The sequence below is a fragment of the Manis pentadactyla genome, chromosome 1 (assembly GCF_030020395.1).
Source record: "Manis pentadactyla isolate mManPen7 chromosome 1, mManPen7.hap1, whole genome shotgun sequence".
In the NCBI taxonomy this organism is placed as follows: domain Eukaryota; kingdom Metazoa; phylum Chordata; class Mammalia; order Pholidota; family Manidae; genus Manis; species Manis pentadactyla.
This window is the reverse complement of record NC_080019.1, coordinates 60,557,209-60,573,470: the sequence shown is the minus strand read 5'-3', so window position 1 is coordinate 60,573,470 and position 16,262 is coordinate 60,557,209.

The following is a 16,262-nucleotide window of genomic DNA, read 5'->3' as shown; positions in this document are numbered from 1 at the left end:
TCTGTTCTTCAGAAAGGATAAGTTAAGGATTAGGGTTAGGGTCCAGCTCTGATGTGAGTGCGACTCTGAAATTGCGTTTCAGTGTTGAGGAGGGCCCTTGGAGATATCGATGCAGACGTTTTGTGGATAGGCCCAGGATTCAGGGCTACGGTTAAAATTTTGTGTTCTCTCTGGTTTCCAGAGACATTAGCATTACGGAAAGAGTTAGGTACTGAGTCTGATGTGACGGGGAGTGCAAGAAGTTGGATCAGGGTTATGGTGAGTCATGGGTGTCGTCAATGTTCTAGGTGAGCTGTCAGGACCACTGGCCAGGGCTAGGCTTAGGGTTAGTTTTTTCGTTAGGTGTAGAGAGAGGGTATTGTTACATTTAGACATAGGGTCCTTCTCTTACGTTAGGGCGAATGTGCGATTCAGTTCCAGGATTACAGTGAGGCAATTGTGGTATACATGGTGATTTTGGAGTTTCAGGCCACAGGTCCGCGCTTGAGTTAGGGTTATGTAATCGTAAAAGGGTATGGGGTTTACGTGGATATGGCTCAATTTTTGTTCCTAATCTGATGTGAGGGCGATGGCCAGATTGATCTTGATCATCATGGTGTGACATAGGTGACGTCAATGCTGACGCTGAGGGTCCAGGTTAAGGGACCTTGGTTAGGGGTAGGCTTTTCTGTAAGGAAAAGTCTATGCAGAAGATATGTTCATGGACATAATTAGGGTGAAATTTTTATGTCAGGGCGAGTGTGAGGTCGAATCACTGGGTTGAGGGAGTCATAGGTGATATCAATGGTGAAGGCGAAATATCTGGTCCATGGATCGGGTCTAGGGTTAGGTTGAGGTGTTTGATAAGGTGTACGGGTGAGATAGGGTTACAGTTAGATTCGGATCCATCTCTGATGTGAGGGCGAGTGGAAGATTGAGTTTCAGTTTTAAGGTGAGGTGTGGATGACATTAATGCTTAAGGTGAAGTGTCAGATCCTGACGAAAGGGCTAGGGCTGGCATTAGTCGTAAGTTAAGGTGTATGGGGCTGATTGAGTGACAGGTAGAGTTCTGATCTGACTCTGATGTGAGGGCAATGGCCAGAATGAGCTTCAGTTATATGGGGAGGAATGAGAGACGTCAATGCTGATGGTGGCAGTTCAGTTAAAGGGGCCTGGACTAGGGTTAGGGTTTCCTGTAAGGGAATGTCTATGCATATGATACGTTTACGGAGAGAATTAGGGTTCAATTCTGATGTGAGTGCGAGGGGGAGATTGAGGATCAGGGTAAAGATGTGTCTCCTAGTTGGCATCAATGTTGAAGGCAAAGAATCTAGCCAGGGCTCGGGCTTAGGGTTAGGTTTAGTTGGTCAGTAAGATTTACAGTAACATAGAGCTTCATTTAGCGTTAGCAACTGACTCTGATGTGAGGGTGATATCCAGATTGAGATTCATGTTTACAGTACGGCATGACAGACATTGAAGCTGATGGTGTTGGCTCAGGTAAAGTGGCCAGGTCTAGAGTTAGGGTATTGTGTTCTGTGAGGAGTAAAGGAAGGATAGGTGTATGGACAGATTTAGCGCTTGTCTCTGATGTGAGGGAAAGTGCGAGATTGAGGTTCAGGATTACGGTGAATGTGGGTCATGCCAATGTTTACGGTAAACGGACATGCCGAAGAGTCATGGCTAGGGTTTGGATTAGTGGGTCGTTCTGTTCTACAGTAAGGATAATTTTAGGATTGAGGGTAGGGTCCAGCTCTGATGTGAGTGCGAGTGTGAAATTGCGATTCAGTGTTGAGGAGGTCCCTGGGTGATGTCAATGGTGTCGTTGTGTGGATAGGCCCAGGACTCAGTGCTAGGGTTAAAATTTTCTGTTCTCTCTGGTTTCCGGATTCATTAGCATTATGGAAAGATTTAGGTTCTGGGTCTGATGTGCCGGGGAGTGCAAGATGGTGGATCAGGTTAATGGTGTGGCATGGGTGACGTCAGTGGTCAAGGTGAGGTGTCAGGACCTCGGGCCAAGGCTAGGATTATTGTTAGGTTTTTGGGAAGCTGTAGAGGAATGGTATTTTTACGTTTAGACATACGTTCCTTCTCTTACGTTAGGGAGACTATGCGATTATGGTTCCATGATTACAGTGAGTCAAGGGTGATATCCAAGGTGATGGTGGAGTTTCAGGAAACAGGTCCGCGCTAGGGTTAGGGTTATGTAATCGTTAAACGGTATAGTGTTTACGTGGATACGGCTCGATTTTGGATCCTACTCTGATGTGAGGGCGATGGCCAGATTGATCTTTATCATCATGGTGTGGCATAGGTGACATCAATGCTGGCGCTGAGGATCCAGCTTAAGGGACCTTGTTGAGGGGTAGGGTTTTCAGTAAGGATAAGTCTATGTGGAAGATATGGTTATGGACATAATTAGGGTGCAATTTGATGTCACGGCGAGTGTGAGGTAGAGTCACAGGTTTGAGGGAGTCATAGGTGATATCAATGTTGAAGGTGAAATCTCTGGTCCATGGATCGGTTCTAGGGTTAGGTTGAGGTGTTTGATAAGGAGTACGGGTGATACAGGGTAACAGTTAGATTCGGATCCATCTCTGATGTGAGGTCGAGTGCAAGATTGAGTTTCATTTTAAGGTGAAGTTTGGGTGACACTAATGCTAAAGCTGAAGTGTCGGATCCTGACGCCAGGGCTATTGCTGGAATTAGTTGTAAGTTAAGGTGTATGGGGCTGATTGAGTGACAGTTAGAGTACTGATCCGACTCTGATGTGAGGGCAAAGGCCAGAATGAGCTTTAGTTTTATGGGGAGGAATGACAGACGCCAATGCTGATGGTGGCAGGTCAGTTAAAGGGGCCTGGTCTAGGGTTAGGGTTTCCTGTGAGGGAAAATCTATGCATATGATATGGTTACGGAGAGAATTTTGGTTCAATTCTGATGTGGGTGCGAGTGTGAGCTTGAGGCTCAGGGTAATAATGTGCTTCCTAATTGGCAGCAATATGAAGGCGGAGTATCTAGTCCAGTGCTCGTGTCTAGGGTTAGGCTTAGGTGTTCATTAAGATTTACAGGAACATAGAGTTACATTTAGCGTTCGCATCTGACACTGTTGTGAGGGCCATGGCCTGACTGAGCTTCAGGTTTACTTTGCGGCATGACAGACGTTGAAGCTGATGGCAACGTTTAGGTAAAGTGGCCAGGGTTAGAGATAGGGTATTGTGTTCTGTGAGGTGTCAGGAAGGATAGGGTGAAGGCCAGACTTAGGGCTGGTCTCTGATGTGAGGGCAAGTACGAGATTGAGGTTCAGGATTACGGTGAAGCGTGCCTGATGCCAGAGGTTACGTTGAAAGGAAAGGTAAAGAGTCATTGCTAGGGTTGAGATTAGTGGGTCATTCTGTTCTTCAGAATGGATAAGTTAAGGATTAGGGTTAGGGTCCAGCTCTGATGTGAGTGCAACTCTGAAATTGCGTTTCACTGTTGAGGAGGGCCCTTGGAGATGTCGATGCAGACGTTTTGTGTATAGGCCCAGGATTCAGTGCTAGGGTTAAAATTTTGTGTTCTCTCTGGTTTCCAGAGACTTTAGCATTACGGAAAGAGTTAGGTTCTGCTGGGTGTGATGTGACATGGAGTGCAAGATGTTGGATCAGGGTTATGGTGAGGCATGGGTGACGTCAATATTCCAGGTGAGCTCACAGGACAACTGGCCAGGGCTAGGCTTAGGGTTAGGTTTTTCGTTAGGTGTAGAGAGAGGGTATTGTTACATTTAGACATAGGGTCCTTCTCTTACGTTAGGGCGAATGTGAGATTCAGTTCCAGGACTACAGTGAGGCAATTGTGGTATCCATGGTGATTTTGGAGTTTCAGGCCACAGGTCCGCGCTAGCGTTAGGGTTATGTAATCGTAAAAGGGTATGGGGTTTACGTGGATATGGCGCAATTTTGGATCCTAATCTGATTTGAGGGCGATGGCCAGATTGATCTTGATCATCATGGTGTGACATAGGTGTCATCAATGCTGACGCTGAGGGTCCAGGTTAAAGGACCTTGTTTAGGGGTAGGCTTTTCTGTAAGGAAAAGTCTATGCAGAAGATATGGTTATGGACATAATTAGGGTGAAATTTTGATGTCAGGGTGAGTGTGAGGTCGAGTCACAGGGTTGAGGGAGTCATAGGTGATATCAATGGTGAATGCGAAATATCTGGTCCATGGATCGGGTATAGGGTTAGGTTGAGGTGTTTGATACGGAGTACGGGTGAGATAGGGTTACAGTTAGATTCGGATCCATCTCTGATGTGAGGGCGAGTGGAAGATTGAGTTTCAGTTTTAAGGTGAGGTGTGGATGACATTAATGCTTAAGGTGAAGTGTCAGATCCTGACGAAAGGGCTAGAGCTGGTATTAGTCGTAATTTAAGGTGTATGGGGCTGATTGAGTGACAGTTAGAGTTCCGATCTGACACTGATGTGAGGGCAATGGCCAGAATGAGCTTCAGTTTTATGGGGAGGAATGACAGACGTCAATGCTGATGGTGGCAGTTCAGTTAAAGGGGCCTGCGCTAGGGTTACGGTTTCCTGTAAGGGAATGTCTATGCATATGACACGTTTACGGAGAGAATTAGGGTTCAATTCTGATGTGAGTGCGAGGGTGAGATTGAGGCTCAGGGTAAAGATGTGTCTCCTAGTTGGCATCAATGTTGAAGGCAAAGAATCTAGTCCAGGGCTCGGGCTTAGGGTTAGGTTTAGTTGGTCAGTAAGATTTACAGTAACATAGAGCTTTATTTAGAGTTAGCATCTGACTCTGATGTGAGGGTGATATCCAGATTGAGCTTCATGTTTACGGTACGGCATGACAGACATTGAAGCTGATGGTGTCGGCTCAGGTAAAGTGGCCAGGGCTAGAGTTAGGTTATTGTGTTCTGTGAGGTGTACAGGAAGGATAGGGGTATGTACAGACTTAGCGCTTGTCTCTGATGTGAGGGCAAGTGCGAGATTGAGGTTCAGGATTACAGTGAATGGTGGGTCATGCCAATGTTTACGGTTAACAGACAGGTCCAAGAGTCATGGCTACGGTTTGGATTAGTGGGTCGTTCTGTTCTACAGAAAGGATAATTTTAGGATTGAAGGTAGGGTCCAGCTCTGATGTGAGTGCGAGTATGAAACTGCGATTCAGTTTTGAGGAGGTCCCTGGGTGATGTCAATGGTGTCGTTGTGTGGATAGGCCCAGGACTCAGTGCTAGGGTTAAAATTTTGTGTTCTCTCTGGTTTCCGGATACATTAGCATTATGGAAAGATTTAGGATCTGGGTCTGATGTGACAGGGAGTGCAAGATGGTAGATCAGGTTTATGGTGCGGCATGGGTGACGTCAGTGGTCAAGGTGAGGTGTCAGGACCTCGAGCCAGGGCTAGGATTAGGGTTAGGATTTTGGGAAGCTGTAGAGGAATGGTATTGTTACATTTAGACTTAGGTTCCTTCTCTTACGTTAGGGAGACTATGCGATTATGGTTCCATGATTAAAGTGAGTCAAGGGTGATATCCAAGGTGATTGTGGAGTTTCAGGAAACAGGTCCGCGCTAGGGTTAGGGTTATGTAATCGTTAAACGGTATAGTGTTTACGTGGATACGGCTCGATTTTGGATCCTACTCTGATGTGAGGGCGATGGCCAGATTGATCTTTATCATCATGGTGTGGCATAGGTGACATCAATGCTGGCGCTGAGGATCCAGCTTAAGGGACCTTGTTTAGGGGTAGGGTTTTCAGTAAGGATAAGTCTATGTGGAAGATATGGTTATGGACATAATTAGGGTGCAATTTGATGTCACGGCGAGTGTGAGGTCGAGTCACAGCGTTCAGGGAGTCATAGGTGATATCAATGCTGAAGGTGAAATCTCCGGTCCATGGATCGGTTCTACGGTTAGGTTGAGGTGTTTGATAAGGAGTACGGGTGATACAGGGTAACAGTTAGATTCGGATCCATCTCTGATGTGAGGGCGAGTGCAAGATTGAGTTTCATTTTAAGGTGAAGTTTGGGTGACACTAATGCTAAAGCAGAAGTCTCGGATCCAGACGCCAGGGCTAGGGCTGGAATTAGTTGTAAGTTAAGGTGAATGGGGCTGATTGAGTGACAGTTAGAGTACTGATCCGACTCTGATGTGAGGGCAATGGCCAGAATGAGCTTTAGTTTTATGGGGAGGAATGACAGACGCCAATGCTGATGGTGGCAGGTCAGTTAAAGAGGCCTGGGCTAGGGTTAGGGTTTCCTGTGAGGGAAAGTCTGTGCATATGATACGGTTACGGAGAGAATTTGGGTTCAATTCTGATGTTGGTGCGAGGGTGAGATTGAGGCTCAGGGTAAAAATGTGCTTCCTAGTCGGCAGCAATGTTGAAGGCGGAGTATCTAGTCCAGTGCTCGTTTCTAGGGTTAGGCTTAGGTGTTCAGTAAGATTTACAGGAACATAGAGTTACATTTAGAGTTCGCATCTGACACTGATGTGAGGGCGATAGCCAGACGGAGCTTCAGGTTTACTTTGCGGCAAGACAGACGTTGAAGCTGATGGCAACGTTTAGGTAAAGTGGCCAGGGTTAGAGATAGGGTATTGTGTTCTGTGAGGTGTACAGGAAGGATGGGGTGAAGGACAGACTTAGGGCTGGTCTCTGATGTAAGGGCAAGTTCGAGATTGAGGTTCAGGATTACGGTGAAGCGTGCCTGATACCAGAGGTTACGTTGAAAGGACAGGTAAAGAGTCATGGCTAAGTTTGAGATTAGTGGGTCATTCTGTTCTTCAGAAAGGATAAGTTAAGGATTAGGGTTAGGGTCCAGCTCTGATGTGAGTGCGACTCTGAAATTGCGTTTCAGTGTTGAGGAGGGCCCTTGGAGATATCGATGCAGACGTTTTGTGGATAGGCCCAGGATTCAGGGCTACGGTTAAAATTTTGTGTTCTCTCTGGTTTCCAGAGACATTAGCATTACGGAAAGAGTTAGGTTCTGGGTCTGATGTGACGGGGAGTGCAAGATGTTGGATCAGGGTTATGGTGAGTCATGGGTGTCGTCAATGTTCCAGGTGAGCTGTCAGGACCACTGGCCAGGGCTAGGCTTAGGGTTATTTTTTTCGTTAGGTGTAGAGAGAGGGTATTGTTACATTTAGACATAGGGTCCTTCTTTTACGTTAGGGCGAATGTGCGATTCAGTTCCAGGATTACAGTGATGCAATTGTGGTATCCATGGTGATTTTGGAGTTTCAGGCCACAGGTCCGCGCTAGGGTTAGGGTTATGTAATCGTAAAAGGGTATGGGGTTAACGTGGATATGGCTCAATTTTTGTTAATAATCTGATGTGAGGGCGATGGCCAGATTGATCTTGATCATCATGGTGTGACATAGGTGACGTCAATGCTGACGCTGAGGGTCCAGGTTAAGGGAGCTTGGTTAGGGGTAGGCTTTTCTGTAAGGAAAAGTCTATGCAGAAGATATGGTCATGGACATAATTAGGGTGAAATTTTGATGTCAGGGCGAGTGTGAGGTCGAATCACTGGGTTGAGGGAGTCATAGGTGATAACAATGGTGAAGGCGAAATATCTGGTCCATGGATCGGGTCTAGGGTTAGGTTGAGGTGTTTGATAAGGAGTACGGGTGAGATAGGGTTACAGTTAGATTCGGATCCATCTCTGATGTGAGGGCGAGTGGAAGATTGAGTTTCAGTTTTAAGGTGAGGTGTGGATGACATTAATGCTTAAGGTGAAGTGTCAGATCCTGATGAAAGGGCTAGGGCTGGCATTAGTCGTAAGTTAAGGTGTATGGGGCTGATTGAGTGACAGTTAGAGTTCTGATCTGACTCTGATGTGAGGGCAATGGCCAGAATGAGCTTCAGTTTTATGGGGAGGAATGAGAGACGTCAATGCTGATGGTGGCAGTTCAGTTAAAGGGGCCTGGGCTAGGGTTAGGGTTTCCTGTAAGGGAATGTCTATGCATATGATACGTTTACGGAGAGAATTAGGGTTCAATTCTGATGTGAGTGCGAGGGGGAGATTGAGGATCAGGGTAAAGATGTGTCTCCTAGTTGGCATCAATGTTGAAGGCAAAGAATCTAGCCAGGGCTCGGGCTTAGGGTTAGGTTTAGTTGGACAGTAAGATTTACAGTAACATAGAGCTTCATTTAGGGTTAGCATCTGACTCTGATTTGAGGGTGATATCCAGATTGAGATTCATGTTTACAGTACGGCATGACAGACATTGAAGCTGATGGTGTCGGCTCAGGTAAAGTGGCCAGGGCTAGAGTTAGGGTATTGTGTTCTGTGAGGAGTAAAGGAAGGATAGGGGTATGGACAGATTTAGCGCTTGTCTCTGATGTGAGGGAAAGTGCGAGATTGAGGTTCAGGATTACGGTGAATGTGGGTCATGCCAATGTTTACGGTTAACGGACATGTCGAAGAGTCATGGCTAGGGTTTGGATTAGTGGGTCGTTCTGTTCTACAGAAAGGATAATTTTAGGATTGAGTGTAGGGTCCAGCTCTGATGTGAGTGCGAGTGTGAAATTGCAATTCAGTGTTGAGGAGGTCCCTGGGTGATGTCAATGGTGTCGTTGTGTGGATAGGCCCAGGACACAGTGCTAGGGTTAAAATTTTGTGTTCTCTCTGGTTTCTGGATACATTAGCATTATGGAAAGATTTAGGTTCTGGGTCTGATGTGACGGGGAATGCAAGATGGTGGATCAGGTTTATGGTGCGGCATGGGTGACGTCAGTGGTCAAGGTGAGGTGTCAGGACTTCGGGCCAGGGCTAGGGTTAGGTTTAGGTTTTTGGGATGCTGTAGAGGAATGGTATTGTTACGTTTAGACTTAGGTTCCTTCTCTTACGTTAGGGAGACTATGCGATTATGGTTCCAGGATTATAGTGAGGCAAGGGTGATATCCAAGGTGATGGTGGAGTTTCAGGAAACAGGTCCGCGCTAAGGTTAGGGTTATGTAATCGTTAAACGGTATAGGGTTTACGTGGATACGGCTCGATTTTGGATCCTACTCTGATGTGAGGGTGAAGGCCAGATTGATCTTGAACATCATGGTGTGGCATAGGTGACATCAATGCTGACGCTGAGGATCCAGCTTAAGGGACCTTGTTTAGGGGTAGGGATTTCAGTAAGGAAAAGTCTATTAGGAATATATGGTGATGGACATAATTAGAGTGCAATATGATGTCACGGCGAGTGTGAGGTCGAGTCACAGGGTTCAGGGAGTCATAGGTGTTATCAATGGTGAAGGTGAAATCTCCGGTCCATGGATCGGATCTAGGGTTAGGTTGAGGTGTGTGATAAGAAGTACGGGTTATTCAGGGTAGCAGTTAGATTCGGATCTATCTCTGATGTGAGGGCGAGTGCAAGATTGAGTTTCATTTTAAGGTGAAGTTTGGGTGACACTAATGCTAAAGCAGAAGTGTCGGATCCTGACGCCAGGGCTAGGGTTGGAATTAGTTGTAAGTTAAGGTGTATGGGGCTGATTGAGTGACAGTTAGAGTTCTGATCTGTCTCTGATGTGAGTGCAATGGCCAGAATGAGCTTTAGTTTTATGGGGAGGAATGACAGACGCCAATGCTGATGGTGGCAGGTCAGTTAAAGGGGCCTGGGCTAGGGTTATGGTTTCCTGTGAGGGAAAGTCTGTGCATATGATACGGTTACGGAGAGAATTTGGGTTCAATTCTGATGTTGGTGCGAGGGTGAGATTGAGGCTCAGGGTAAAAATGTGCTTCCTAGTTGGCAGCAATGTTAAAGGCGGAGTATCTAGTCCAGTGCTCGTTTCTAGGGTTAGGCTTAGGTGTTCAGTAAGATTTACAGGAACATAGAGTTACATCTAGAGTTCGCATCTGACACTGATGTGAGGGCGATAGCCAGACGGAGCTTCAGGTTTACTTTGCGGCAAGACAGACGTTGAAGCTGATGGCAACGTTTAGGTAAAGTGGCCAGGGTTAGAGATAGGGTATTATGTTCTGTGAGGTGTACAGGAAGGATGGGGTGAAGGACAGACTTAGGGCTGGTCTCTGATGTAAGGGCAAGTTCGAGATTGAGGTTCAGGATTACGGTGAAGCGTGCCTGATACCAGAGGTTACGTTGAAAGGACAGGTAAAGTGTCATGGCTAAGTTTGAGATTAGTGGGTCATTCTGTTCTTCAGAAAGGATAAGTTAAGGATTAGGGTTAGGGTCCAGCTCTGATGTGAGTGCGACTCTGAAATTGCGTTTCAGTGTTGAGGAGGGCCCTTGGAGATATCGATGCAGACGTTTTGTGGATAGGCCCAGGATTCAGGGCTACGGTTAAAATTTTGTGTTCTCTCTGGTTTCCAGAGACATTAGCATTACGGAAAGAGTTAGGTACTGAGTCTGATGTGACGGGGAGTGCAAGAAGTTGGATCAGGGTTATGGTGAGTCATGGGTGTCGTCAATGTTCTAGGTGAGCTGTCAGGACCACTGGCCAGGGCTAGGCTTAGGGTTAGTTTTATCGTTAGGTGTAGAGAGAGGGTATTGTTACATTTAGACATAGGGTCCTTCTCTTACGTTAGGGCGAATGTGCGATTCAGTTCCAGGATTACAGTGAGGCAATTGTGGTATACATGGTGATTTTGGAGTTTCAGGCCACAGGTCCGCGCTTGAGTTAGGGTTATGTAATCGTAAAAGGGTATGGGGTTTACGTGGATATGGCTCAATTTTTGTTCCTAATCTGATGTGAGGGCGATGGCCAGATTGATCTTGATCATCATGGTGTGACATAGGTGACGTCAATGCTGACGCTGAGGGTCCAGGTTAAGGGACCTTGGTTAGGGGTAGGCTTTTCTGTAAGGAAAAGTCTATGCAGAAGATATGGTCATGGACATAATTAGGGTGAAATTTTTATGTCAGGGCGAGTGTGAGGTCGAATCACTGGGTTGAGGGAGTCATAGGTGATATCAATGGTGAAGGCGAAATATCTGGTCCATGGATCGGGTCTAGGGTTAGGTTGAGGTGTTTGATAAGGTGTACGGGTGAGATAGGGTTACAGTTAGATTCGGATCCATCTCTGATGTGAGGGCGAGTGGAAGATTGAGTTTCAGTTTTAAGGTGAGGTGTGGATGACATTAATGCTTAAGGTGAAGTGTCAGATCCTGACGAAAGGGCTAGGGCTGGCATTAGTCGTAAGTTAAGGTGTATGGGGCTGATTGAGTGACAGGTAGAGTTCTGATCTGACTCTGATGTGAGGGCAATGGCCAGAATGAGCTTCAGTTATATGGGGAGGAATGAGAGACGTCAATGCTGATGGTGGCAGTTCAGTTAAAGGGGCCTGGACTAGGGTTAGGGTTTCCTGTAAGGGAATGTCTATGCATATGATACGTTTACGGAGAGAATTAGGGTTCAATTCTGATGTGAGTGCGAGGGGGAGATTGAGGATCAGGGTAAAGATGTGTCTCCTAGTTGGCATCAATGTTGAAGGCAAAGAATCTAGCCAGGGCTCGGGCTTAGGGTTAGGTTTAGTTGGTCAGTAAGATTTACAGTAACATAGAGCTTCATTTAGCGTTAGCAACTGACTCTGATGTGAGGGTGATATCCAGATTGAGATTCATGTTTACAGTACGGCATGACAGACATTGAAGCTGATGGTGTTGGCTCAGGTAAAGTGGCCAGGTCTAGAGTTAGGGTATTGTGTTCTGTGAGGAGTAAAGGAAGGATAGGTGTATGGACAGATTTAGCGCTTGTCTCTGATGTGAGGGAAAGTGCGAGATTGAGGTTCAGGATTACGGTGAATGTGGGTCATGCCAATGTTTACGGTAAACGGACATGCCGAAGAGTCATGGCTAGGGTTTGGATTAGTGGGTCGTTCTGTTCTACAGTAAGGATAATTTTAGGATTGAGGGTAGGGTCCAGCTCTGATGTGAGTGCGAGTGTGAAATTGCGATTCAGTGTTGAGGAGGTCCCTGGGTGATGTCAATGGTGTCGTTGTGTGGATAGGCCCAGGACTCAGTGCTAGGGTTAAAATTTTCTGTTCTCTCTGGTTTCCGGATTCATTAGCATTATGGAAAGATTTAGGTTCTGGGTCTGATGTGCCGGGGAGTGCAAGATGGTGGATCAGGTTAATGGTGTGGCATGGGTGACGTCAGTGGTCAAGGTGAGGTGTCAGGACCTCGGGCCAACGCTAGGATTATTGTTAGGTTTTTGGGAAGCTGTAGAGGAATGGTATTTTTACGTTTAGACATACGTTCCTTCTCTTACGTTAGGGAGACTATGCGATTATGGTTCCATGATTACAGTGAGTCAAGGGTGATATCCAAGGTGATGGTGGAGTTTCAGGAAACAGGTCCGCGCTAGGGTTAGGGTTATGTAATCGTTAAAAGGTATAGTGTTTACGTGGATACGGCTCGATTTTGGATCCTACTCTGATGTGAGGGCGATGGCCAGATTGATCTTTATCATCATGGTGTGGCATAGGTGACATCAATGCTGGCGCTGAGGATCCAGCTTAAGGGACCTTGTTTAGGGGTAGGGTTTTCAGTAAGGATAAGTCTATGTGGAAGATATGGTTATGGACATAATTAGGGTGCAATTTGATGTCACGGCGAGTGTGAGGTCGAGTCACAGGTTTGAGGGAGTCATAGGTGATATCAATGTTGAAGGTGAAATCTCTGGTCCATGGATCGGTTCTAGGGTTAGGTTGAGGTGTTTGATAAGGAGTACGGGTGATACAGGGTAACAGTTAGATTCGGATCCATCTCTGATGTGAGGGCGAGGGCAAGATTGAGTTTCATTTTAAGGTGAAGTTTGGGTGACACTAATGCTAAAGTTGAAGTGTCGGATCCTGACGCCAGGGCTATTGCTGGAATTAGTTGTAAGTTAAGGTGTATGGGGCTGATTGAGTGACAGTTATAGTACTGATCCGACTCTGATGTGAGGGCAATGGCCAGAATGAGCTTTAGTTTTATGGGGAGGAATGACAGACGCCAATGCTGATGGTGGCAGGTCAGTTAAAGGGGCCTGGTCTAGGGTTAGGGTTTCCTGTGAGGGAAAATCTATGCATATGATATGGTTACGTTGAGAATTTTGGTTCAATTCTGATGTGGGTGCGAGTGTGAGCTTGAGGCTCAGGGTAATAATGTGCTTCCTAGTTGGCAGCAATTTGAAGGCGGAGTATCTAGTCCAGTGCTCGTGTCTAGGGTTAGGCTTAGGTGTTCAGTAAGATTTACAGGAACATAGAGTTACATTTAGCGTTCGCATCTGACACTGTTGTGAGGGCCATGGCCTGACTGAGCTTCAGGTTTACTTTGCGGCATGACAGACGTTGAAGCTGATGGCAACGTTTAGGTAAAGTGGCCAGGGTTAGAGATAGGGTATTGTGTTCTGTGAGGTGTACAGGAAGGATAGGGTGAAGGACAGACTTAGGGCTGGTCTATGATGTGAGGGCAAGTTCGAGATTGAGGTTCAGGATTACGGTGAAGCGTGCCTGATGCCAGAGGTTAGGTTGAAAGGACAGGTAAAGAGTCATTGCTAGGTTTGAGTTTAGTGGGTCATTCTGTTCTTCAGAATGGATAAGTTAAGGATTAGGGTTAGGGTCCAGCTCTGATGTGAGTGCGACTCTGAAATTGCGGTTCACTGTTGAGGAGGGCCCTTGGAGATGTCGATGCAGACGTTTTGTGGATAGGCCCAGGATTCAGTGCTAGGGTTAAAATTTTGTGTTCTCTCTGGTTTCCAGAGACTTTAGCATTACGGAAAGAGTTAGGTTCTGCTGGGTGTGATGTGACGGGGAGTGCAAGATGTTGGATCAGGGTTATGGTGAGGCATGGGTGACGTCAATGTTCCAGGTGAGCTCACAGGACAACTGGCCAGGGCTAGGCTTAGGGTTAGGTTTTTCGTTAGGTGTAGAGAGAGGGTATTGTTACATTTAGACATAGGGTCCTTCTCTTACGTTAGGGCGAATGTGAGATTCAGTTCCAGGACTACAGTGAGGCAATTGTGGTATCCATGGTGATTTTGGAGTTTCAAGCCACAGGTCCGCGCTAGCGTTAGGGTTATGTAATCGTAAAAGGGTATGGGGTTTACGTGGATATGGCTCAATTTTGGATCCTAATCTGATTTGAGGGCGATGGCCAGATTGATCTTGATCATCATGGTGTTACATAGGTGACGTCAATGCTGACGCTGAGGGTCCAGGTTAAAGGACCTTGTTTAAGGGAAGGCTTTTCTGTAAGGAAAAGTCTATGCAGAAGATATGGTTATGGACATAATTAGGGTGAAATTTTGATGTCAGGGTGAGTGTGAAGTCGAGTCACAGGGTTGAGGGAGTCATAGGTGATATCAATGGTGAAGGCGAAATATCTGGTCCATGGATCGGGTATAGGGTTAGGTTGAGGTGTTTGATACGGAGTACGGGTGAGATAGGGTTACAGTTAGATTCGGATCCATCTCTGATGTGAGGGCGAGTGGAAGATTGAGTTTCAGTTTTAAGGTGAGGTGTGGATGACATTAAATCTTAAGGTGAAGTGTCAGATCCTGACGAAAGGGCTAGAGCTGGTATTAGTCGTAAGTTAAGGTGTATGGGGCTGATTGAGTGATAGTTAGAGTTCTGATCTGACTCTGATGTGAGGGCAATGGCCAGAATGAGCTTCAGTTTTATGGGGAGGAATGACAGACGTCAATGCTGATGGTGGCAGTTCAGTTAAAGGGGCCTGGGCTAGGGTTAGGGTTTCCTGTAAGGGAATGTCTATGCATATGACACGTTTACGGAGAGAATTAGGGTTCAATTCTGATGTGAGTGCGAGGGTGAGATTGAGGCTCAGGGTAAAGATGTGTCTCCTAGTTGGCATCAATATTGAAGGCAAAGAATCTAGTCCAGGGCTCGGGCTTAGGGTTAGGTTTAGTTGGTCAGTAAGATTTACAGTAACATAGAGCTTTATTTAGAGTTAGCATCTGACTCTGATGTGAGGGTGATATCCAGAGTGAGCTTCATGTTTACGGTACGGCATGACAGACATTGAACCTGATGGTGTCGGCTCAGGTAAAGTGGCCAGGGCTAGAGTTAGGGTATTGTGTTCTGTGAGGTGTACAGGAAGGATAGGGGTATGTACAGACTTAGCGCTTGTCTCTGATGTGAGGGCAAGTGCGAGATTGAGGTTCAGGATTACAGTGAATGGTGGGTCATGCCAATGTTTACGGTTAACAGACAGGTCCAAGAGTCATGGCTAGGGTTTGGATTAGTGGGTCGTTCTGTTCTACAGAAAGGATAATTTTAGGATTGAGGGTAGGGTCCAGCTCTGATGTGAGTGCGAGTATGAAACTGCGATTCAGTTTTGAGGAGGTCCCTGGGTGATGTCAATGGTGTCGTTGTGTGGATAGGCCCAGGACTCAGTGCTAGGGTTAAAATTTTGTGTTCTCTCTGGTTTCCGGATACATTAGCATTATGGAAAGATTTAGGATCTGGGTCTGATGTGACGGGGAGTGCAAGATGGTAGATCAGGGTTATGGTGCGGCATGGGTGACGTCAGTGGTCAAGGTGAGGTGTCAGGACCTCGGGCCAGGGCTAGGGTTAGGGTTAGGTTTTTGGGAAGCTGTAGAGGAATGGTATTGTTAGGTTTAGACTTAGGTTCCTTCTCTTACGTTAGGGAGACTATGCGATTATGGTTCCATGATTACAGTGAGTCAAGGGTGATATCCAAGGTGATGGTGGAGTTTCAGAAAACATGTCCGTGCTGGGTTAGGGTTATGTAATCGTTAAACGGTATAGTGTTTACGTGGATACGGCTCGATTTTGGATCCTACTCTGATGTGAGGGCGATGGCCAGATTGATCTTTATCATCATGGTGTGGCATAGGTGAAATCAATGCTGGCGCTGAGGATCCAGCTTATGGGACCTTGTTGAGGGGTAGGGTTTTCAGTAAGGATAAGTCTATGTGGAAGATATGGTTATGGACATAATTAGGGTGCAATTTGATGTCACGGCGAGTGTGAGGTAGAGTCACAGGTTTGAGGGAGTCATAGGTGATATCAATGTTGAAGGTGAAATCTCTGGTCCATGGATCGGTTCTATTGTTAGGTTGAGGTGTTTGATAAGGAGTACGGGTGATACAGGGTAACAGTTAGATTCGGATCCATCTCTGATGTGAGGGCGAGTGCAAGATTGAGTTTCATTTTAAGGTGAAGTTTGGGTGACACTAATGCTAAAGCTGAAGTTTCGGATCCTGACGCCAGGGCTATTGCTGGAATTAGTTGTAAGTTAAGGTGTATGGGGCTGATTGAGTGACAGTTAGAGTACTGATCCGACTCTGATGTGAGGGCAATGGCCAGAATGAG